The 26,508-nt window shown below is 44.7% G+C and overlaps 1 protein-coding gene across 1 annotated transcript in view; it reads right to left on the bottom strand.

The window, feature by feature from the left end:
• NKAIN2 (sodium/potassium transporting ATPase interacting 2) overlaps positions 1–26,508 on the bottom strand; it is an 850,529-nt gene that overhangs the window by 701,155 nt on the left and 122,866 nt on the right. The gene's annotated exons all lie outside the window — the stretch shown is intronic.

Raw genomic sequence — 26,508 nt, 5'->3', positions numbered from 1 at the left:
CCGTCCATCTACCCCAGAACACATTCCTCAAAATGTCTAGGTACTATAAACTGGTGATATTCCTCTATTTTGTCAATAATCTTTATCCAATAATCTTGAATTTTTACACATGTCCATAATATATGTATATCGTCCACTCCTATCTCTCCACATTTCTGACAACTGAACACTTTGGTTTTATAACACTTTATTAACTTCTTAGGGGAGTAGTATAGACGATACAATATATTAAATTGGGTTATTCTATAAAATTCCTCTAGACCCTATTCTTCGCTTGTATAGCCAACTCCCAAAAGTCTTCTTGTAGAGGATTCAAGGCTCCCTGCCATTTATGCGTCAAATTTTCAACTGCTCTTCTATTATTTTTGCGGTATGACAAACATTAGTATATTCTTGTAACCAGTTTCTTACCAGACATTAGCTTAGTTATGTTGTCCAGAGGCGGTGGTAAATTAGTAATCTGTGTACCTTTCCCTATCATCTTATACAATGCGTGTTTTAATTGGAAGTAGAAGAAACTCAACTCTGTATTTTCCCATTGGTATTTCCTTTTTAACTCTTCATAGGGGATAATATCCCCCTCTTCCCATACCTGGCCTAGTGTATATATTCCGTGTTTCCACCAGACCCTCTGTTCAATTGCCTTCAATTCTGTGAGGCTAGTATGGTATCGGAATGAAATCCAGTTTGGGACCATAATTCTTTTGCCATTTTCCAGTTTTTAGCCACAATTAAAGGTATATATTTACCACTCTGTTGGGACAAGACACCTGTCTCCATGATTTGGAAGATGTTACATTTTTCAAGTCTTTTATTTGTCCCTGCTATTATTTTCTTATAGCTTTGCGTGTTACTCCACGTTATCATATTTTTTATAGTCCCTGAAATAAAATAAAGTTACAAATCTGGTGCAGACCAGATCCTTCTCATGGGTACATAGTATCTGTGCCTTTATCCTCGGCTTTTTCCCTCACCATATTAAGTCGGTTAGTAAGCTGGCTATTTTTTTAAAATATTTTTTAGGGATTATCACTGGTGTATTCCACAAAATATAATTCAGGGCCGGTAATAGGCACATCTTTACCATAGAAATTCGTCCTGCCATAGACAGGTACAGTATTTCTAATTTATTCTTAGTTTCCACAGAAAAAAAATTAATAACAAGCGATCAAAAAGCAGCATTTACTCCAAAATGATACCAATGAAAAATCTATATAAAGCTATATAGATGAAAAAATTAAAAAGTTATAGCTCTTGGAACGAGACCATGAAAAAAGGAAGAACGCTTGGTCGTAAAGGCCCAAACAGGCTTGGTCACTAAGGGGATAAAATAGGATAAAATGATGTGCTGCAAATGTTACATAAAAACATTAGAATGAAAACCATGCAAAACACTCCCTTCACCCAGGAAGGGCAGGGTGGGATAAAGCTCAAGACACCTACTCTGCTTCCTCCTGCGCATGGGTCGCCCGTAGAGTGTCTGGAATTAACGGCAGTCACAAGTGGTACATCTGGTCAATATCCTTTAATTAGCACAGGGTGTGGGTAAAGAGCAAGCTCAACGCGTTTCAGGGTCCACAAAGATCGCCTTTATCAGGAGCATTACAACATTGTCTGGCATTTAAGCAAAAATAATTGCGCCCAAAAATTGAGGATGTTACATCACTTCCGGTCCCCGCTCCAACGTGGAACGCAAGAAGACTAATGAGGAAGTGAAAGAATTGCCTTCCTTTCTGGTCCTCTCTCCAGCGTGTGACGCAGCGTGACGGAAACGACGTCACTTCCGGTTTGCGCCTCAGGGTGGAACGCACTGTAGCTGGCATAACACTACATGAGTTCCGATATGCGTTCCAGCGTGGAACACATCGGAACCCACCGAAATCAAGGTCCCACATAGACATGAATGGACATCTATGTATGAGCCATTGGTAAGTAGATCCACCTCAATAATGAGAGGATCTGGTAGAACCTATAACCTATAACTTCTGGTCTTTAGTCTCAGGAAATATAATACCATATAAATAGGTGCATGGAAAAAACATATAAATAGTCGGTGAATAAACATAAAACCTAATGGCCTGGAAACTGTGGTATCTATGTATATAAAAATATATCACAGTCTCAGTATTTTGAACAAAGATCATTTTTAGAGAAAGGTCAATATAAAATGGCAATATGTACTAGTATAAAAATAAATCGATAAATGAATGGATAGTATATGGAAATTTTTTGTCCACAGACAGGAAAAGTGGTAAAACAATACAATAAAATATGATACAGTACAACAAGAAAGTCATGACGCTTTATATAAATGATCCATTTAAGAAGAATATCTCCCTATAGAGCTATTAACTAGGTGATAGACAAAGAAAATATGATTACATAACATCACCACTATTATATTCCATATAAAGCGTCATGATGACTTCCTTGTTGTACTGTATCATATTTTATTGCATTGTTTTACCACTTTTTATAATACCATCATCATTTGATGATTGGACCAGTCCATTAAAAGGTATATGTGTTTTTTACACTGTGATTGATTATAAGGATAATGAACTGATGATTTCCCTTAACCTACCACCGATCATTATTCAGTTGGATAATATTACGTTTCCATAGGTACTTGGCGCCATTTACAGTTTATTTTTTTCTCCTAATCCACTATTGTACCATGTCCACATAAGAACTTCCTTATTGGGACTATATACCTGCGGCAGCCTATACCTCCCCAGTTACAAAACCACACTTAGTATCATAATACACGGTCCTTCCTTTGGCACCCTGCCAGGATATCCCAGACCTTTTTTCCTAAAAAGGGCCTGTGACTAATCCCCTCTTCTTTTTCTCCTACTGTCACTGCCTAGGTATATTTATCTGTCAGTTTTAATATTTATATTTTTGTGTATAGCTTTTAGAATAAAACTAACAATTTAATCGTTACAGTTTTGCTCTTGTTATTGATTATCTGGTCTATGCTAAGAATTCTGTCCTCAGAAGAGACATACTACCGCATTGTCTTTTTTTTTTTTATAAATTGTTAATTGGTTAGTTAGGTTTCTTCCTTTTAGGATTAGCTGCCGGGGTCTCTTCGCCCCAATTCAATACAAAGAGTGGTGGCAGGAAATTACATATACATAATTTTATTTTGCCGATAGTACATGCAATCGCGATTGTATCATATATGGGTACACCAGGCAATCTTAAACGTCTCCTGTGCTAACAGTGGATTCGCCTCCAGAAGTCTCTAGTGGACGAGACCTGTATGGCAACTGTGGCATAGTACGACGGGATTGGCGGGTGGTTGTCACATTAGTTCGCAGCTTGTGTGGATAGCAGGCAGAATTTAGCTTTTGGGAGATCAGAGCACAAAGAACTACAAGTGCAATCAGAACTATAGGACAGCGGTTACTTAGTATCCTGTCCTGCGGAACTTGAGTTCCAGGTGCAAAACGGTACACATTGATAGCGAATAGATTGGTATACATTTTCCCACCTTTTCTTTGCTATATCCTATTCTTTTACTCTTCTCTTCTGAATGTCTGATTCAGTTCCAAATTACCTAAGTTGGTCTGACTTACGAGCCTTATTTGAGTTGCAAGGCATTGCCATTCATAACAAAAGTCAATCACAGCTGATCAAAGCTTTAACGGAGAGAGAGACGGCCAAGTGATGGAGGATTCCAATCCGGTGCGGGAGGCTTCGCTGCCCCTTCGTTTAACGTCACCCAGCACCGCCATCTATGGGAGTGCTGATGTTGCCACTTCAGCCCTGGGTGATGTGGATACCCTGGATTACACTATGACCACAGCTCCTGCTAACCCTCAGCAAGGAACAAGCAGCTCTGGACTGAACTTCACTGCCTTGGGCCCTATGAGCCAGCAGTTATTACCGGGCCTCACTGTCGTGGATTTACATTTTTACCTGGAGATACAGCTCGAAAGAGAAGAGCTGCAGCGACAGCAAAGAGAGGAGATGAAACAACAGCAGCAGTTCCAGCTTCAGAGAGAAGCGTCCACTAGAACTGGCCCAAGTCAGACAGGCCAAAAGGTCTTCCTCTCCTAACACTCCTGCTGCAGGAGGCATACCCGTGGTCCCCAAAGCAAGGTTTCCAGTTATGGAGAAAATCGGGTACATTGACTTGTATTTACGCTCGTTTGAGAGAGCGTGCCGCCAGTTCTGTATCCCTGAGGATCATTGGGCTCTACATCGGATGCTTTAGCTGACTGGTGGATGCTTTTGCAGAGCTACCCACAGACCACGACTGCAATTATCAGAATATCAAAGATGCCATAATCGCTAAGTTTCAGTTAACCCCTGAGTAGAGTTGAGCGGACACCTGGATGTTTGAGTTCAGCCGAACTTCAGAAAAAAGTTCGAGTTCGGCACCCGAACTTGACCCGAACTTGACCCCGAACCCCATTGAAGTCAATGGGGACCCGAACTTTTGAGCACTAAAATGGCTGCAAAAATGTAATGGAAAGGGCTAGAGGGCTGAAAATGGCATCAAAATGTGGTTAAGAGCATGGCAAGTGCTCTGCAAACAAATGTGGATATGGAAATGACTTTAAATAACATAACATAGGTAAAAATAAAAAATAATAATCTTGATCTAGGAGTAGATCATATGAAGTAGGTGGAAGCGGCGGTCGAGGAGGAGGTAGCCTACACTGCTTTTTGGTTTTAAATTGTATTTTTAAAATTAGGGTACACCCTAAAACATTGGGAAATATAACCTGTGATAACCCCCTCCAGTCATGCTAAACACACGTTCAGACAATACACTGGCTGCAGGGCAGGCCAGCACCTCCAAGGGGTAAAGGGCAAGCTCAGGCCATGTGCCCAATTTGAAGACCCAGAAGTTTCAGGGGCTGACCTCTGTCAGTCAATTTGTGTAGATGTGTGCACACTTAGTGCCCCACCATGTTGCACGTCCCCGTGATGTTCACGATCCAATTTGATATCTGCTCTATCAACTTTCGATGTTCTTTTATGCGCCTACCATGGTGATCATGGGTGGTGGGGAATCAGGGTTCCAGGCCAGAGAGTGAGCGTTAGAAAGAGAGACCACATCCAAGGGAGGATTAATTTTTATAGATCAATTATAGAGTTGAAATATGGGAGAAATTATTAAAGCGTAAAAGTGTGACAACTTTTCAAAGTTTAAGCATTGAATGAAAGGATGTAGCACATTAATTACTGAATAATATATTAAATTTTCCCTGTCACCTATGCATAGCAGGTGTTTATTCACGTCTAAAATTGTATAATATCAACCCAAGAATGTAACTGAAAAATTATTGAATTTTTTTAAGCTGTCAACTAGGTAGAGGAGGGGTATATTACACCCAAGAATTGGTGAATTTCAGCAAAAAATGTAGCTGACAATTTTTTTTTTTAACCCGCCTACTAGGTGTAGCAGTGGTACTATACACCCAAAAATGTGTTAATTTTACCAGAAAATGTAACTGACAATTTTAAATTTTTTTTTTTACAGGTCTACTAGGTATAGCAGTGGTACTATAAACCCAAAAATTGGTGAATTTCACCCGAAAGTGTTAATGACAATTATTTAATTTTTTTAACCGGCCTACTATTTATAGCAGTGGTAATATACACCCAAAAATTGGTGAATTTAACCCGAAAATGTTAATGACAATCATTTTTTTTTTTAACCGGCCTAATAGGTATAGCAGTGGTACTATACACCAAAAATTGGTGAATTTCACCCAAAAATGTAAATGACAAAGTAGTGAAAAGATATAAAATAAAATACGTACAAATAAAAAAAAAAATTAGATTTATGAGGTGGAGTTCCATATGGCGTAGGAGTTTGAGGAGGTGGTGGACGTAGCGGTGTAGGTGGAAGCGGCGGTGGAGGAGGACGAGGTAGCCAACACAAGTTTTTGGTTTTAATTTAATTTTTTTAAATTAGGGTACACTCTAAAAGAAATATCCAAAATACAAGAATGAGCAATTTCACTGCAGTATAACAATGGCTGGTTAGTGTCAGTATACATGTCTATTCTGCACAAGGTACGAACAAGTCCTGAGGGATCCATGCCTGATTTATTTTAATGAACATGAGCTTGTCCACACTGGCTGCAGGGCAGGCCAGCACCTCCAAGGCGTAAAGGGCAAGCTCAGGCCATATGCCCAATTTTGAGACCCAGAAGTTGAAGGGGGCAGACCCATCATTCAGTATGTGTAGGCGTGTGCACACATACTGCTCCACCATGTTGGTGAAATGCTGCCTCTTGCTAAGACGTTCCATACCAGCTGGTGGTGCTGGTTGTTGTGGCATGCTGACAAAGATTTTTCACATTTCGGCCATGCTAACCCTGCCTTCTGAGGTGCTAGTGGTGCCCCAGCTGCATTGGCGACCTCTTCCTCATGCTCTGCCTTCGCTTTCTGCTTCCACTGTGCCCCCGCTGTCAGGTGGGAATACCAGTAGCGCGTCTATTAGCGTGCGCTTGTACTCGCGCATCTTATGATCACGCTCCAGTGAAGGAATTAAGGACGGCACATTGTCCTTGTAACGTGGATCCAGCAGCGTGGCCACCCAGTAATCAGCACAAGTTAGAATGTGGGCAACTCAGTGGTCGTTCCAGAGACACTGAAGCATGTAATCGCTCATGTGTGCCAGGCTGCCCAGAGGCAACAAAAAGCTGTCCTCTGTGGGAGGTGTATCGTCTGTGTCCTCCGTATTCCCCCATCCACGCATTAGTGATGGCCATGAGCTGGTCTCAGTTTCACCCTGCTGTGAACATGGTTCCTCCTCCTCCACCTCCTCATTCTCCAGAACTGTTCCCTGGCTGGACAATTGTGTACCTTGTGTTTGTGGGTGCAGGAACCCACCCTTGGAGCCACTTGGGAATGACTGGAAACCCTACAAAATGATCCCTTTTCCTCCTCCTCCTCCTGTGCCACATCCTCCTCCATCATCGCCAGGAGCGTTTTTTTCAAGGAGGCATAGAAGTGGGATAGTAACGCTGAGAACGCCATTATCGGCACTGGCCATGTTGATGGAATACTCAAAACAGCGCAACAAGGAACACAGGTCTCGCATGGAGGCCCAGTCATTGGTGGTGAAGTGGTGCTGTTTCGCCGAGCGACTCACCCGTGCGTGCTGCAGCTTAAACTCCACTATCTCCTGCTGCTGCTCGCAGTCTGGCCATGTGCAAGGTGGAGTTCCACCTTGTGGGCACGTCGCATATAAGGTGGTGAGCAAGAAGGCTGAAGTTACGCTGCAGCGCTGACAGGCGAGCAGCAGCAGGGTGAGAACGCCGAAAGCGTGCAGAGACGGCCCGCACTTTATGCAGCAGATGTATCGGGGTAATTTTTAAGGAATCTCTGCACCACCAAATTCAGCACATGCGCCAGGCAAGGGATGTGCGTCAAACCGGCTAGTCCCAGAGCTGAGGCTGACTGGCACAAACCACTCATTGGTCTGTTGTTCAAGGCCCATCCACAGCTCCTGCACGGTGTGGGGTTTGTCCCCCAAACAGATACGTTTTAAAACTGCCTGCTGTCATTTACCCCTGGCTGTGCTGAAGTTGGTGGTGAAGGTGTTACACTGACTGGATGAGGAGCTGGTAGAGGATGAGGAAGCAGAGTAGGAGGAGAAAGCAACAGGAGGCAAACTGAAGCGCCCTGTAATCCTCAGTGGTGGAATGACATGCGCCAAACTGCAATCCGCCTCAGGCCCAGTGGCCACTGCATTTACCCAGTGTGCTGTTATGGAGATCTAACGTCCCTGACCGTGCGCAGTGCTGTTATGGAGATCTAACGTCCCTGACCGTGCGCAGTGCACACCTGATTTTATCCCCTACTTGCTTGTGCAGGGAAGGGATGGCTCGCCTTGAAAAGTAGTGGCGGCTGGACAAAACGTACTGTGGGACAGCCACCGCCATAAGGCCTTTAAAACTATCCGTCTCCATCAGACGGAATGACAGCATTTCAAAGGCCAGTAATTTAGAAATGCTGGCATTCAGGGCTAGGGATTTCAGGTGGGTAGGGGGGTACTTCCTCTTCCTCTCCAGCGTTTGGAGATGGAGAGCTGAACGCTTCCTTGGGACATTGTGGAGATGCTTGGTGACCCAGGTGTTGCTGGCAGATCCTCTGTTTGCGGGGTGGCAGGTGGCACTATCTCTCCAGGGGTGGATGAAGAGGCCGAGACTGCAGCAGAAGAGGAAGCAGGAGGAGCCAGAGACCTTTATTGGTTTTTGAGGTGTCTACTCCACTGCAGCTTGTGCTTTGTACTTAAATGCCTGGTCATGAAGGTTGAGCTCAGGTTGAGAAAGTTTATGCCTTGCTTCAGGCTCTGATTGCACAGCGTGCAAACCACTCGTGTCTTGTCGTCAGCACATTGTCTGAAAAACTGCCACGCCAGGGAACTCCTTGGAGCTGGCTTTGGTGTGCTCGGTCCCTTGCTGCGGTGGGCAGTAGCAGGCGTACTGTCTAGAGGACAGCCGCCCCGCTTTTGCACCCTGCTCCCTCTTCTGCTGTGCTGGTGGCTCTGTGCGACGACCACCACTCTTCCTCCGAACTACATAGGTCACTCGCATTACCTTGATTCCATGTGGGGTTGAGGACCTCATCGTCCTCCACTTTATCTTCCACCCAGTCTTCACCCCTGCCTTCCTTGTCGGTCTGCACACTTTTGAAAGCCCCAGCAGTTGGCACCTGTGTTTCATCATCATCCGAGACGTGCTGCTTCTCCCATGTACTCATCTTGAAAGATAAGTGGTTGGGCATCGATGCACTCAATCTCTTCCACTTCTGGGGCAGGGCAAGGTAGATGGCCCTGGGGAACCTGCTAACAGAGTCTTTAAAAAGCAGAAGAGACTGCTGCATGACTTGGGGCTCAGACTGCTTGGCTGATTTGCAAGGGGGTGAGGTGAAAGACTGATGGACATCGGCTGCAGGTGACAACTGTGGTCTTTCAGCAGGATACTGGGTGGGAGACAATGTGAAGGAACTGGATCCACTGTCAGCAACCCAATCTACTATCACCTGTACTTGTTCAGGCCTCACCATTCGTAGAGCAGCATTAGGCCCTGAGGAAGGGGTTTCACTTGTGCATGTAGCTGGCACAGATCGACCACGTCCTCTCCCTGCAACAGGAGCTCCACCAGCAGCGCCACGTCCCTTATTTGACGCTCTCCTCATATTTTTTGAATTTAGGATCTTGCCCTAAATGTGTGTTTCATTAATAGTAGAATAGAATGACAGTATGTAAAGGGTGTATCTCACACAGCCTGAACCAGACAAGGTCTCAATTAAAGATTTTTTTGCCCCAAATGGCTGTATTTCAAATGGCTGTATTTCAAATGCCTGAATCAAACCCCTGTATGTAGAGGGTGTATCTCACATGGCCTGAATCAGTGTAGGCCTGAATTAAAGATTTATTTGCCCAAAATGGCTGTATTTCAAATGCCTGGATCAAACCCCTGTATGTAGAGGGTGTATCTCACACGGCCTGAATCAGTGTAGGCCTGAATTAAAGATTTCTTAGCCCAAAATGGCTGTATTTCAAATGGCGGTATTTCAAATGCCTGAATCAAATCCCTGTATGTAGAGGGTGTATCTCACATGGCCTGAACCAGTGTAGGCCTGAATTAAATATTTCTTTGCCCAAAATGGCTGTATTTCAAATGGCTGTATTTCAAATGCCTGAATAAAACGCCTGTATGTAGAGGGTGTATATCACACGGCCTGAACCAGTGTAGGCCTGAATTTAATTTTGGTGCACCAAATGGCGGTATTTCAAATATCTGAATATAACCCAAATGTATAAAGGGTGTATCTCACAATGACATATGCAGCAAAGGCTGCCAAATAAACTTTTTTTGCCCAAACGGGTGTTTGTTTAATAACTCAATATGGCAGCAGTATATAACACAGGAATTTTAAACTTGCTTATGCTGCAAGGCCTGAAATATTGTGTATTTTTCCCCCAAAAAGTGTGTTTTATTAATTAAATAATATAAGCCCTTTATATACAGGGTGTATCTCACAAGGCCTGACCCACTGTAGGCCTGAATTCAATATTGGTGCACCAAATTTCAAATCTCTGAATCTAACCCAAATGTATTAAGGGTGTATCTCACAATGACATCTGCATCAAAGGCTGCCAACTAAATATTTTTTGCCCAAACGAGTGTTTGTTTAACAACTGAATTTGACAGCAGTATATATTTCACACGTGCTGATGCTGCAAGGCCTGAAAATAGTGTTTTTTGGCAAAAAAGTGTGTTTTTAAAACCCCAGAAAATGATGGCTGTATTTCTAGTTTAAATTGCACACTGACTAATCCAGATGTTGTATATTGCCGCAAAAAATTGTGATTTACAATTTCCCAAAGCTCAGATGCAGGGCTGGTGCGCTGAGCTTGCATAAAATGGCCACCGCCACCACCCACCTAACTAGCAGACGGATAAAAGTACATTTTTTTTGGTCAATGAGCTCAGGACAGGGTAAAACGATTGTGCCCTGCACCCACACAACTATTCATCTGTAGATCGCTGAGTTAGATTCTGTCCAATTCTCTCCCTGAAATCACCAGTCCAGCAGCATCCTCTCCCTACACTTGTAACAGCAGAGTTACGTGCAGCGCTACGTGACTTAAGCTTCTATAGAGCCTAGGTCACATGCTGCTCTGGCCAATCACAGCTATGCCATTAGTAGGCATGGCTGTGATGGCTTCTAAGGTCAGACAGTTAACCACTTGTAAATTGGCTGCTCTGCAGCCTTTCAAAAAGCGCCAAGAAAGCGCCGAACACCGAACCCAAACTTTTACTGAAATGTTTGAGTTCGGGTTCGGGGTCCAAAAATCCTAAAGTTCGGTACGAACCCGAACTTTACAGTTCAGGTTCGCTCAACCCTACTCCTGAGGTTTACCGGAAAAAGTTCTGTGCCATCCAGAAAGGGTCCACTTATGCACCACATTCCGCCAATGGACTCGAACCCTTAAGGAATAGATGTATGCTAACCTTGAAAATTTGATGATCCATGACCAGCTCCTCGCTGTATTCCCTACAGACGTGAGATAGTTTGTTCTGGAGCGCAAGCCCCAGTCTGCCAAAGAAGTCGCTGACCTGGCAGACATGGTTGTCGCAACCTGGGTGCTTTACAAACCTGTGGTGGCGGACATTTGCAGGCCTATGGTATCAGACATCCGCAAGCCCCTGGTACCTGACAGACGCAGAACTCCAGTATCCGACAAGGACAGAGCCATGTCCCAGAACTGGAGAGAAGGCAGGTCCTCTGGCCCTGTGAACCGTGAGACAGACAGATCCCGGTGTGAGCTATTTCACAGGCCCAGTCACACCAAGCAAACCTGTTATGCAGGGAAGCCGGCCCAACCACCTAGCCAGGCAGCTAGCACCGCGATAACGCCAAGCCCTAAGGGGTCCAATGCCTTTCCACCTGCCTCATCTGTTATATTACTGGTCGGAGGATCCGATGTGCATGGCGGATCCCAGAATCACCAGTCTGTCACTGTGAACAGCCAAACTGTAATCGGATTCCGAGACACCGGTGCAGATGTCACCTTGGTCCGTTCACATCTTGTTATGGAAAAGGATATCCTTCCAGGAAAGTACCTCACTCTGACTGGAGTTGGGGGCACTCGCACTCATGTTGCCATCGACTTGGGCATGGGATGTCAAAAGCGGGTTGTTGGGGTCCTGGATGATATTCTTGTCGCCACAGTGCTTGGCACTGATTTGGGCACCATTGTTTGGCGTTAACAGTAACCTGCAAACATGCAGGAGGCCCAAGCAGGAGTCCCTGACCAAAACCAGGTACTGTACAACCCTTTGGGGAAACAGGGAGGCAGGGACACTTTACCTGCTATTTCTATCGTACCTAACACATCTAGACGGGAGGTATCAGATTTAAAGGTGCAAGCAACTTAATGTCATTTGCCTAATTCTGCACCTGTCATTGCTGTTCCAAATGCATGTATTAGTGTTAACAATGGTGATATACATGATGCTGTACCTGTTCTGGCCATTACACGTGCCTTGTCATGTGATAATGATTATTGTGTAACTGCGTTGTCAGATGCTTTCCATGTTGCCAGTAACCTGGGCTCAGATGGGGCTGCGGAGACAGAACTAACAGTCCCTCTACCCACCTCTGACCCCAGCATTGAAGGTAACTCTCCGCAGTTGACTTCATACTTCACTGGTCAGCTGGAGGAGACCTGTGGCACTGCATTTGTGCAGGCCTTGAAGTATGAACCCAGTCTGGAGACACTTAGGGCTCGAGACGGCCAGCTTCCAGGCAGAGGCACTACATATAAGGTCTATTGGGAGCTGTACAGCCTGCAAAAGGTGACGCAGATGAGAACACGAGACAGCTGGTAGTCCCTAGGGAATTTCGGGTACAGGTGCTCAAAGCAGCCCACAACTTTCCACTAGCAAGACGCTCATCCAATTACACAAGGCTGGACTTGTACATGTCACAGCCACTCCCAGCTACAGAGTGGGTAAAACACAGGGACACACTCAATTCCTGGTCCCTCAGCTACCATCTGACATTGACTAACATCACGACTGCCCGCTGGACATGGGCACCCCGCCATCATGGATTATTTCTTCGAAGACTTTATCTTTTACTGGACTTTACCACAGTAATTCTGAACTTAGATATTCTATTCCCTTCCACCTCTTACCTATTTCTATCCAACCAATCTGTTCGACTGGCAGGTATATTTATCTGTCAGTTTTAATATGGTTCAATATTCTAGGCTCAAAGTATCACACTCAGCTAATTAAGTCAGCTAATTAATCCATACCCCCTAAGCAAAGGGTAATTCAAAATTGTGACTTTGGGGTTTCATAAGCTGTAAGCTATAATCATCCAAATTTAAGCTAATAGGATGCATGATTTTTGCCAAGAACAACGTGAGACATGGTGGTTAAGGTACCCCAGAAACACACGTCTTGCCCTTTGTATCTGTTTTAATGCTTGCAGACTACCTTCAACTACCCAAGGTTGGCATGTATGAGTATGTATTGGTGTGTGATGACTTGTTTTCAGGTTGGCCAGAAGCATACCCGGTAGCTAAGACCACAGAAAAGAAGATTATGGCCGAAGTTGTATGCAGGTATGGGGTAACTGAGACCATTGAAAGTGACACAGGTGTTCGCTTGACAAGTGAAGTGATGCAGAAGATAATGAAGGTTTTGGGTGTAAAACAGGCCTTACATGTTTTGTACCATCCACAAAGCAGCGGTAGAGTAGGGAAAAAAGGAACTGAACAGGACACTAAAGGTAAAGATTAAAAAAGCCATGGCAGAGACTGGTAAGCCATGAACAGAGTGCCTGCGGGTAGCCGTATTTTCAATAAGGTATACACCCGTGAGACAGGCCTTAGTCCCTATAAGGTCCTTAGTGGGTCAGGCCCTAGGACAGGATTGTATTTCCCACAGTGGCTCCAGATGCAACATGGTTGTCTGACAGATTATGTGATCATTTTGCACAAGCATTTTTGCACAATACATTCTCGAGTTTTTGCTTCACTTCCAGATGTTGATAAAGCATAAAGGAATTCACCCACTTGTGTCTGGAGATTGGGTCGTGGTAAAAAGACACGTTAGAAAAGTCATGTCCTTAAATCCTGGTTCCATGGTCCATTCCAAGTGTTCTTGACCACAAGCACATCAGTGAAGCTTGAAGCAAAGCCTAATTCGAGTCATTTCAAGAAAGTATTGAGTTGGGAGACTTAAAAGGATGTTTCTTGTTCCCCCTTGTGTGACTGCTGATCCTGACTAAAAGAATATGGATTCTTATTGAGATAGCAAAAACAGGTTTCTGGGCTGGGAAGAGGTGTGCAAAAGGAAGAACAAAGTTGTTACAGTCTGATAGTTCTAGCCCAGTGACCCATTATTAGTATAGCCCAAAGACTCCCAGTATTGATAGTTCTTATGTTCACACTAATCAATTACCAGGTCATGAATACCCTAAAAGGATTTACTTCCTATTACTGAATTTTATCTTTAATTCTGCTATTTGCGTTAATCATTTGATGTGTCATCCCCTGCATTAGAAGGTTTTGTTCAAAGTTGTAGCTGAGGCTACACTGGAGATACTCATGGGAGACCTCCATAAGGTTGGGAGACAAAGTCCACTTAGCTCTGTTGGTCCCCCATCCTGCTTACAACGCTACTTGGAGATCATCGACTTTCCCATGCTAAGTCCAGTGTCATGGGAGGCTATACACTAGGCTAGGTTGTCATGGAAGCTGGCAAAGAGGATTCGAAGCATGGGGACAGATGTGCTAGACTTTCGTTAGGGAAAGACTGAGGTACAAGGGGGGACTGATAGAGATGTGGACTACATTCTTTGAATTCAGCTAAGAAAGCTCCCACATACTTTAGCTCTCAGACAACACCTTATCTTCTCCAGAGCACAAAGGTTCCATCCTACTGAAGAGAACACGCCTCCTTGCTACGTCATATATGCTTTTCTGTTGTTAGTACAGACTCCATTACAAGATGGCCACTATAACTAGATATTTACATACCAGAGTTAGTAAAACAATGCACACTGCGCAGATGCCAAGTCTTATCTCGTTTATTATTTTCATATTTCAGCCAATGTAACAATGCCACATGCCTCAGGGGGAATGCCTCTGATGTCTATATAAACTGCTGTACTTCCTGTAATAAACAAGAATTTGCTATGACCCCAATGTGTGTGTCACTGTTATTTTCTCCATGCACGTAAAAGCCCTAGCTTGCCACTAATTTGAAGCAGTAGAGCAAACGTAATCAGCCCTGATTGAGGGCATCTTTATCACCAGTTTCTCTGTACCCATAGGTCAAATTAAGAAATATATTTATAATCAGTACCATTTTACGCATCATCTGATACCAAATATGACTGGAAGACAATACAGGATGCCTGAGAACCTTTATATCCCAGAGAGGGAATTTCCGATTTGTTTGTGGATTTCCAGGAAGGTGTGTTAGAAGAACCGCAACAATCTCTGAAGAGATGGTTCCTTTCATATTTCCCTAACCCATGAAATATTAGGAACGTATGGGAAAAATATGAAGTCTATGGATTGGAGGTGACTTTCAGGTCATCTTCCTTCCTGTACTTCCTGTACCAACCAGCTGTGTGATAAGGATCTGTCCTTTTCTTCTGAAGTTCGCTGCCCAGGCTAAAGGTGTAGGACCTTCTGCGATGCTGGAGCCACAGAGCCACACAGACTGGGAAGATGCACTTTTTTCTGAGGTTTTGTCATGATGATATCTGATTAATGGATGTATCCTGGCATGGGGGCAGGAAGATTCTTTTGGCATGGATGTGCTAAATTTACTCTGATCTCTGAGCTGTGCAAGGTGAATTACTTCTGGGTTGAAAAAAGATTTTAACTCTTTGTGTGCAGGAGAGAGCTCTTGTGATTCAAAAACCGGGCGCATTCGCAATTTCTTCGTAAGACTTCCTATTTAAGACACTCCTTGCCACTACCTCCTTGCCAGATTATTATGCTTCCAGCCACTAAGTGTAGCTGCTGCTATTTCTCAGCTCCCTATAAACTGTTGTGCTTATCTGTTAGTGAACTTAGACTAATACCTGTGCAAGCCTCTACCTCACGCTACAACAAATTAAATTCATCCAGGCTCAGACTGGCCCACAGGGGGACAGGTGAATCCCTCTGTGGGCCCCTGAGCAAGGTGAGCCCCAAGTCTCCCACCCCCTGCACAAGTGGCACAGAACACAGTAGACTTACTGCACTATATACATATTTTTAATGTCCAGCACCTTAACCAGCCTATGTTCATAAAAAAAAATAAACATGATAGATTATTAAAGAAACTCCCCAGTTTATTATTATAGACACAATCAGAGCTGAGATTACTTCTAGATATAGAGGAATGCTATCCAGGACCTACCTTCTCAAAGTTTCTTCCGTATTCAATCATCTGGTAGCACCTTGCTGCTGTGTGAGACGTTCATTTTTGAATGCATCTGTATGGTGGACCCCCAAAATAAAGTTTACTGGTAGGCCCTAGGCACCCCAATCTGACACTGAATTAATCGGTTACTAAACACAGACCGTTTTTTTTTTACTATGGTGACAATTAATAGTGGCTCACCTCTCCTGTCACTATGGCAATGGTGCTCTGCTAAAAAGTGGTCCACATAATCACTTTGTAATAATAAACTTGTATAATAAACTTGTATAATTGATTAGCAGGCATTCACCATCTGCATTTCATACATATATTGAGTTTATTTATAAAAGGTAATTAATATGAACTGTAGAATAAAATCTGTCGTAATGATGGTTAAAAAAAAACATACAATATCGAATAAAAACCTTCAATGAATATAAAACATAAAACACAGACCTTATGGGATAAAATCTGGGAATTATGCTAAAATAAATGACAATTAAGTCCATGCAGCGACACTGATTGTGAGTGTCGTAGTTCTGCTTATTCCAGTATTAATAGTGTGCACATTGATGGTATTAGACAAAAAAGTGCATTAATAGTCACACATAAGTTTGTTAGTATGAATATTCAGACCTTGTCCCAAAAAGTAGTATATATAGCCATCCGGGTTTGTTGTGATTTTGTTAACAATATTGTCAGTCAGTCCAGTGTTATGATAGTATTTTTGTGTGTTCTTGTAGTGACCACATACAATGTTATCGGATGGAACACTTGAGCAGAGTAACTGAGCAAAGTAACTGACTGATTTTGGATCGACGTTACATGCAAACAGAAGGTATGACTCATCGATAGGGATGAGCGAACTCGAACTGTATAGTTCGGGTTCGTACCGAATTTTGGGGTGTCCGTGACACGGACCCGAACCCGGACATTTTCGTAAAAGTCCGGGTTCGGGTTCGGTGTTCGTCGCTTTCTTCGCGCTTTTGTGACGCTTTCTTGGCGCTTTTTGAACGGCTGCAAAGCAGCCAATCAACAAGCGTCATACTACTTGCCCCAAGAGGCCATCACAGCCATGCCTACTATTGGCATGGCTGTGATTGGCCAGAGCACCATGTGACCCAGCCTCTATTTAAGCTGGAGTCACATAGCGCCGCCCGTCACTCTGCTCTGATTAGCGTAGGGAGAGGTTGCGGCTGCGACAGTAGGGCGAGATTAGGCAGATTAACTCCTCCAAAGGACTTGATTAACTGATCGATCTGCAGCTGTGGATCATTGAGCTGCTGATCCTCAATTGCTCACTGTTTTTAGGCTGCACAGACCGTTTGTCAGTCACATTTTTCTGGGGTGATCGGCGGCCATTTTGTGTCTTGTGGTGCGCCAGCACAAGCTGCGACCAAGTGCATTTAACCCTCAATGGTGTGGTTGTTTTTTGGCTAAAGCCTACATCAGGGTGAAGCTGTCACACCAAGTGCATTTAACCAGCAATAGTCTGTTCATTTTTTGGCCATATACAAAATCAGGGGCAAGCTGCGCCTGTCACCAAGTGCATTTAACCCTCAATGGTGTGGTTGTTTTTTGGCTAAAGCCTACATCAGGGTGAAGCTGTCACACCAAGTGCATTTAACCAGCAATAGTCTGTTCATTTTTTGGCCATATACTAAATCAGGGGCAAGCTGCGCCTGTCACCAAGTGCATTTAACCCTCAATGGTGTGGTTGTTTTTTGGCTAAAGCCTACATCAGGGTGAAGCTGTCACACCAAGTGCATTTAACCAGCAATAGTCTGTTTATTTTTTGGCCATATCCCAGTCTAATTCTGTCACTAAATCCATACCGGTCACCCAGCGCCTAAATACTAGGCCTCAAATTTATATCCAGCTAAATCTGTCCCTAGTGCTGTAGCTGGGCGAGTTATTTAGTGTCCGTTCAAGCACATTTCTTGTTCTGGGTTGAAATACAATTCCCAATTTAGCAATTTCATAATTTAGTGGTTTCTGCTATATCAGAGCTATTTGAAATCTATCCCTAAAAGGGTATATAATATTCAAGGTGCACATTGGGTCATTCAGAATAACTTCACACACACCCGCTACTGTGTATTTCCAAGTCTAATTCTGTCACTAAACCCATACCTGTCACGCAGCGCCTAAATACTAGGCCTCAAATTTATATCCAGCTAAATCTGTCCCTAGTGCTGTAGCTGGGCGAGTTATTTAGTGTCCGTTCAAGCACATTTCTTGTTCTGGGTTGAAATACAATTCCCAATTTAGCAATTTCATAATTTAGTGGTTTCTGCTATATCAGAGCTATTTGAAATCTATCCCTAAAAGGGTATATAATATTCAAGGTGCACATTGGGTCATTCAGAATAACTTCACACACACCCGCTACTGTGTATTTCCAAGTCTAATTCTGGCACTAAACCCATACCTGTCACCCAGCGCCTAAATACTAGGCCTCAAATTTATATCCCGCTAAATCTGTCCTTAGTGCTGTAGCTGGGCGAGTTATTTAGTGTCCGTTCAAGCACATTTCTTGTTCTGGGTTGAAATACAATTCCCAATTTAGCAATTTCATAATTTAGTGGTTTCTGCTATATCAGAGCTATTTGAAATCTATCCCTAAAAGGGTATATAATATTCAAGGTGCACATTGGGTCATTCAGAATAACTTCACACACACCCGCTACTGTGTATTTCCAAGTCTAATTCTGGCACTAAACCCATACCTGTCACCCAGCGCCTAAATACTAGGCCTCAAATTTATATCCCGCTAAATCTGTCCTTAGTGCTGTAGCTGGGCGAGTTATTTAGTGTCCGTTCAAGCACATTTCTTGTTCTGGGTTGAAATACAATTCCCAATTTAGCAATTTCATAATTTAGTGGTTTCTGCTATATCAGAGCTATTTGAAATCTATCCCTAAAAGGGTATATAATATTCAAGGTGCACATTGGGTCATTCAGAATAACTTCACACACACCCGCTACTGTGTATTTCCAAGTCTAATTCTGGCACTAAACCCATACCTGTCACCCAGCGCCTAAATACTAGGCCTCAAATTTATATCCCGCTAAATCTGTCCTTAGTGCTGTAGCTGGGCGAGTTATCTAGTGTCCGTTCAAGCACATTTCTTGTTCTGGGTTGAAATACAATTCCCAATTTAGCAATTTCATAATTTAGTGGTTTCTGCTATATCAGAGCTATTTGAAATCTATCCCTAAAAGGGTATATAATATTCAAGGTGCACATTGGGTCATTCAGAATAACTTCACACACACCCGCTACTGTGTATTTCCAAGTCTAATTCTGGCACTAAACCCATACCTGTCACCCAGCGCCTAAATACTAGGCCTCAAATTTATATCCCGCTAAATCTGTCCTTAGTGCTGTAGCTGGGCGAGTTATTTAGTGTCCGTTCAAGCACATTTCTTGTTCTGGGTTGAAATACAATTCCCAATTTAGCAATTTCATAATTTAGTGGTTTCTGCTATATCAGAGCTATTTGAAATCTATCCCTAAAAGGGTATATAATATTCAAGGTGCACATTGGGTCATTCAGAATAACTTCACACACACCCGCTACTGTGTATTTCCAAGTCTAATTCTGGCACTAAACCCATACCTGTCACCCAGCGCCTAAATACTAGGCCTCAAATTTATATCCCGCTAAATCTGTCCTTAGTGCTGTAGCTGGGCGAGTTATTTAGTGTCCGTTCAAGCACATTTCTTGTTCTGGGTTGAAATACAATTCCCAATTTAGCAATTTCATAATTTAGTGGTTTCTGCTATATCAGAGCTATTTGAAATCTATCCCTAAAAGGGTATATAATATTCAAGGTGCACATTGGGTCATTCAGAATAACTTCACACACACCCGCTACTGTGTATTTCCAAGTCTAATTCTGGCACTAAACCCATACCTGTCACCCAGCGCCTAAATACTAGGCCTCAAATTTATATCCCGCTAAATCTGTCCTTAGTGCTGTAGCTGGGCGAGTTATTTAGTGTCCGTTCAAGCACATTTCTTGTTCTGGGTTGAAATACAATTCCCAATTTAGCAATTTCATAATTTAGTGGTTTCTGCTATATCAGAGCTATTTGAAATCTATCCCTAAAAGGGTATATAATATTCAAGGTGCACATTGGGTCATTCAGAATAACTTCACACACACCCGCTACTGTGTATTTCCAAGTCTAATTCTGGCACTAAACCCATACCTGTCACCCAGCGCCTAAATACTAGGTCTCAAATTTATATCCCGCTAAATCTGTCCTTAGTGCTGTAGCTGGGCGAGTTATTTAGTGTCCGTTCAAGCACATTTCTTGTTCTGGGTTGAAATACAATTCCCAATTTAGCAATTTCATAATTTAGTGGTTTCTGCTATATCAGAGCTATTTGAAATCTATCCCTAAAAGGGTATATAATATTCAAGGTGCACATTGGGTCATTCAGAATAACTTCACACACACCCGCTACTGTGTATTTCCAAGTCTAATTCTGGCACTAAACCCATACCTGTCACCCAGCGCCTAAATACTAGGCCTCAAATTTATATCCCGCTAAATCTGTCCTTAGTGCTGTAGCTGGGCGAGTTATTTAGTGTCCGTTCAAGCACATTTCTTGTTCTGGGTTGAAATACAATTCCCAATTTAGCAATTTCATAATTTAGTGGTTTCTGCTATATCAGAGCTATTTGAAATCTATCCCTAAAAGGGTATATAATATTCAAGGTGCACATAGGGTCATTCAGAATAACTTCACACACACGCTTCTGTGCATTTCCAAGTCTAATTCTGTCACTAAATCCATACCGGTCACCCAGCGCCTAAATACTAGGCCTCAAATTTATATCCAGCTAAATCTGTCCCTAGTGCTGTAGCTGGGCGAGTTATTTAGTGTCCGTTCAAGCACATTTCTTGTTCTGGGTTGAAATACAATTCCCAATTTAGCAATTTCATAATTTAGTGGTTTCTGCTATATCAGAGCTATTTGAAATCTATCCCTAAAAGGGTATATAATATTCAAGGTGCACATTGGGTCATTCAGAATAACTTCACACACACCCGCTACTGTGTATTTCCAAGTCTAATTCTGGCACTAAACCCATACCTGTCACCCAGCGCCTAAATACTAGGCCTCAAATTTATATCCCGCTAAATCTGTCCTTAGTGCTGTAGCTGGGCGAGTTATTTAGTGTCCGTTCAAGCACATTTCTTGTTCTGGGTTGAAATACAATTCCCAATTTAGCAATTTCATAATTTAGTGGTTTCTGCTATATCAGAGCTATTTGAAATCTATCCCTAAAAGGGTATATAATATTCAAGGTGCACATTGGGTCATTCAGAATAACTTCACACACACCCGCTACTGTGTATTTCCAAGTCTAATTCTGGCACTAAACCCATACCTGTCACCCAGCGCCTAAATACTAGGCCTCAAATTTATATCCCGCTAAATCTGTCCTTAGTGCTGTAGCTGGGCGAGTTATTTAGTGTCCGTTCAAGCACATTTCTTGTTCTGGGTTGAAATACAATTCCCAATTTAGCAATTTCATAATTTAGTGGTTTCTGCTATATCAGAGCTATTTGAAATCTATCCCTAAAAGGGTATATAATATTCAAGGTGCACATTGGGTCATTCAGAATAACTTCACACACACCCGCTACTGTGTATTTCCAAGTCTAATTCTGGCACTAAACCCATACCTGTCACCCAGCGCCTAAATACTAGGTCTCAAATTTATATCCCGCTAAATCTGTCCTTAGTGCTGTAGCTGGGCGAGTTATTTAGTGTCCGTTCAAGCACATTTCTTGTTCTGGGTTGAAATACAATTCCCAATTTAGCAATTTCATAATTTAGTGGTTTCTGCTATATCAGAGCTATTTGAAATCTATCCCTAAAAGGGTATATAATATTCAAGGTGCACATTGGGTCATTCAGAATAACTTCACACACACCCGCTACTGTGTATTTCCAAGTCTAATTCTGTCACTAAACCCATACCTGTCACCCAGCGCCTAAATACTAGGCCTCAAATTTATATCCCGCTAAATCTCTCGTTACCGCTGTCCTGTTGTGGCTGGGAAAGTTATTTAGTGTCCGTCAAAGCACATTTTTTGTTCTGGGTTGAAATACAATTCCCAATTTAGCAATTTCATAATTTAGTCGTTTCTGCTATATCAGAGCTATTTGAAATCTATCCCTAAAAGGGTAGATCATATTGAAGGTGCACATAGGGTCATTCAGAATAACTTCACACACACGCTTCTGTGCATTTCCAAGTCTAATTCTGTCACTAAATCCATACCGGTCACCCAGCGCCTAAATACTAGGCCTCAAATTTATATCCCGCTGAATTTGAATACAATACATTGGGCCAAATAATATATTTGTTGTTGTGGTGAACCATAACAATGAGAAAAACATCTAGTAAGGGACGCGGACGTGGACATGGTCGTGGTGGTGTTAGTGGACCCTCTGGTGCTGGGAGAGGACGTGGCCGTTCTGCCACATCCACACGTCCTAGTGTACCAACTACCTCAGGTCCCAGTAGCCGCCAGAATTTACAGCGATATATGGTGGGGCCCAATGCCGTTCTAAGGATGGTAAGGCCTGAGCAGGTACAGGCATTAGTCAATTGGGTGGCCGACAGTGGATCCAGCACGTTCACATTATCTCCCACCCAGTCTTCTGCAGAAAGCGCACAGATGGCGCCTGAAAACCAACCCCATCAGTCTGTCACATCACCCCCATGCATACCAGGGAAACTGTCTCAGCCTCAAGTTATGCAGCAGTCTCTTATGCTGTTTGAAGACTCCGCTGGCAGGGTTTCCCAAGGGCATCCACCTAGCCCTTCCCCAGCGGTGAAAGACATAGAATGCACTGACGCACAACCACTTATGTTTCCTGATGATGAGGACATGGGAATACCACCTCAGCATGTCTCTGATGATGACGAAACACAGGTGCCAACTGCTGCGTCTTTCTGCAGTGTGCAGACTGAACAGGAGGTCAGGGATCAAGACTGGGTGGAAGACGATGCAGGGGACGATGAGGTCCTAGACCCCACATGGAATGAAGGTCGTGCCACTGACTTTCACAGTTCGGAGGAAGAGGCAGTGGTGAGACCGAGCCAACAGCGTAGCAAAAGAGGGAGCAGTGGGCAAAAGCAGAACACCCGCCGCCAAGAGACTCCGCCTGCTACTGACCGCCGCCATCTGGGACCGAGCACCCCAAAGGCAGCTTCAAGGAGTTCCCTGGCATGGCACTTCTTCAAACAATGTGCTGACGACAAGACCCGAGTGGTTTGCACGCTGTGCCATCAGAGCCTGAAGCGAGGCATTAACGTTCTGAACCTGAGCACAACCTGCATGACCAGGCACCTGCATGCAAAGCATGAACTGCAGTGGAGTAAACACCTTAAAACCAAGGAAGTCACTCAGGCTCCCCCTGCTACCTCTTCTGCTGCTGCCGCCTCGGCCTATTCTGCTGCTGCCGCCTCGGCCTCTTCCTCCGCCTCTGGAGGAACGTTGGCACCTGCCGCCCAGCAAACAGGGGATGTACCACCAACACCACCACCACCACCTCCGTCACCAAGCGTCTCAACCATGTCACACGCCAGCGTTCAGCTCTCCATCTCACAAACATTTGATAGAAAGCGTAAATTCCCACCTAGCCACCCTCGATCCCTGGCCCTGAATGCCAGCATTTCTAAACTACTGGCCTATGAAATGCTGTCATTTAGGCTGGTGGACACAGACAGCTTCAAACAGCTCATGTCGCTTGCTGTCCCACAGTATGTTGTTCCCAGCCGGCACTACTTCTCCAAGAGAGCCGTGCCTTCCCTGCACAACCAAGTATCCGATAAAATCAAGTGTGCACTGCGCAACGCCATCTGTGGCAAGGTCCACCTAACCACAGATACGTGGACCAGTAAGCACGGCCAGGGACGCTATATCTCCCTAACTGCACACTGGGTAAATGTAGTGGCAGCTGGGCCCCAGGCGGAGAGCTGTTTGGCGCACGTCCTTCCGCCGCCAAGGATCGCAGGGCAACATTCTTTGCCTCCTGTTGCCACCTCCTCCTTCTCGGCTTCCTCCTCCTCTTCTTCCACCTGCTCATCCAGTCAGCCACACACCTTCACCACCAACTTCAGCACAGCCCGGGGTAAACGTCAGCAGGCCATTCTGAAACTCATATGTTTGGGGGACAGGCCCCACACCGCACAGGAGTTGTGGCGGGGTATAGAACAACAGACCGACGAGTGGTTGCTGCCGGTGAGCCTCAAGCCCGGCCTGGTGGTGTGTGATAATGGGCGAAATCTCGTTGCAGCTCTGGGACTAGCCAATTTGACGCACATCCCTTGCTTGGCGCATGTGCTGAATTTGGTGGTGCAGAAGTTCATTCACAACTACCCCGACATGTCAGAGCTGCTGCATAAAGTGCGGGCCGTCTGTTCGCGCTTCCGGCGTTCACATCCTGCTGCTGCTCGCCTGTCTGCGCTACAGCGTAACTTCGGCCTTCCCGCTCACCGCCTCATATGCGACGTGCCCACCAGGTGGAACTCCACCTTGCACATGCTGGACAGACTGTGCGAGCAGCAGCAGGCCATAGTGGAGTTTCAGCTGCAGCACGCACGGGTCAGTCGCACTACAGAACAGCACCACTTCACCACCAATGACTGGGCCTCCATGCGAGACCTGTGTGCCCTGTTGCGCTGTTTCGAGTACTCCACCAACATGGCCAGTGGCGATGACACCGTTATCAGCGTTACAATACCACTTCTATGTCTCCTTGAGAAAACACTTAGGGCGATGATGGAAGAGGAGGTGGCCCAGGAGGAGGAGGAGGAGGAGGAGGAAGAGGGGTCATTTTTAGCACTTTCAGGCCAGTCTCTTCGAAGTGACTCAGAGGGAGGTTTTTGGCAACAGCAGAGGCCAGGTACAAATGTGGCCAGCCAGGGCCCACTACTGGAGGACGAGGAGGACGAGGATGAGGAGGAGGTGGAGGAGGATGAGGATGAAGCATGGTCACAGCGGGGTGGCACCCAACGCAGCTCGGGTCCATCACTGGTGCGTGGCTGGGGGGAAAGGCAGGACGATGACGATACGCCTCCCACAGAGGACAGCTTGTCCTTATCCCTGGGCAGCCTGGCACACATGAGCGACTACATGCTGCAGTGCCTGCGCAACGACAGCAGAGTTGCCCACATTTTAACCTGTGCGGACTACTGGGTTGCCACCCTGCTGGATCCACGCTACAAAGACAATGTGCCCACCTTACTTCCTGCACTGGAGCGTGATAGGAAGATGCGCGAGTACAAGCGCACGTTGGTAGACGCGCTACTGAGAGCATTCCCAAATGTCACAGGGGAACAAGTGGAAGCCCAAGGCCAAGGCAGAGGAGGAGCAAGAGGTCGCCAAGGCAGCTGTGTCACGGCCAGCTCCTCTGAGGGCAGGGTTAGCATGGCAGAGATGTGGAAAACTTTTGTCAACACGCCACAGCTAACTGCACCACCACCTGATACGCAACGTGTTAGCAGGAGGCAACATTTCACTAACATGGTGGAACAGTACGTGTGCACACCCCTCCACGTACTGACTGATGGTTCGGCCCCATTCAACTTCTGGGTCTCTAAATTGTCCACGTGGCCAGAGCTAGCCTTTTATGCCTTGGAGGTGCTGGCCTGCCCGGCAGCCAGCGTTTTGTCTGAACGTGTATTCAGCACGGCAGGGGGCGTCATTACAGACAAACGCAGCCGCCTGTCTACAGCCAATGTGGACAAGCTGATGTTCATAAAAATGAACCAGGCATGGATCCCACAGGACCTGTCCGTCCCTTGTCCAGATTAGACATTAACTACCTCCCCATAACCATATATTATTGGACTCCAGGGCACTTCCTCATTCAATCCTATTTTTATTTTCATTTTACCATTATATTGCGATGCTACCCAAAGTTGAATGAACCTCTCCTCTGCCTGTGTGCTAGGCCTAAATATATGCCAATGGACTGTTGCAGTGGTGGCTGACATGAAGCCTGATTCTCTGCTATGACATGCAGACTAATTCTCTGCTGACATGAAGCCAGATTGTCTGTTACGGGACCTCTCTCCTCTGCCTGGGTGCTGGGCCTAAATTTATGACAATGGACTGTTGCAGTGGTGGCTGACGTGAAGCCTCATTCTCTGCTATGACATGCAGACTGATTCTCTGCTGACATGAAGCCAGATTGTCTGTTACGGGACCTCTCTCCTCTGCCTGTGTGCTACGCCTAAATATATGCCAATGGACTGTTGCAGTGGTGGCTGACGTGAAGCCTGATTCTCTGCTATGACATGCAGACTGATTCTCTGCTGACATGAAGCCAGATCCTCTGTTACGGGACCTCTCTCCTCTGCCTGTGTGTGTGCTGGGCCTAAATATATGCCAATGGACTGTTGCAGTGGTGGCTGACGTGAAGCCTCATTCTCTGCTATGACATGCAGACTAATTCTCTGCTGACATGAAGACAGATTCTCTGTTACGGGACCTCCCTCCTCTGCCTGGGTGCTGGGCCTAAATATATGCCAATGGACTGTTGCAGTG

Source organism: Bufo gargarizans, chromosome 4 (genome assembly GCF_014858855.1).
Source record: "Bufo gargarizans isolate SCDJY-AF-19 chromosome 4, ASM1485885v1, whole genome shotgun sequence".
NCBI lineage: Eukaryota > Metazoa > Chordata > Amphibia > Anura > Bufonidae > Bufo > Bufo gargarizans.
Note: the sequence above shows the minus strand (reverse complement) of the source record. Positions and strands in the feature narration are given on the sequence as shown.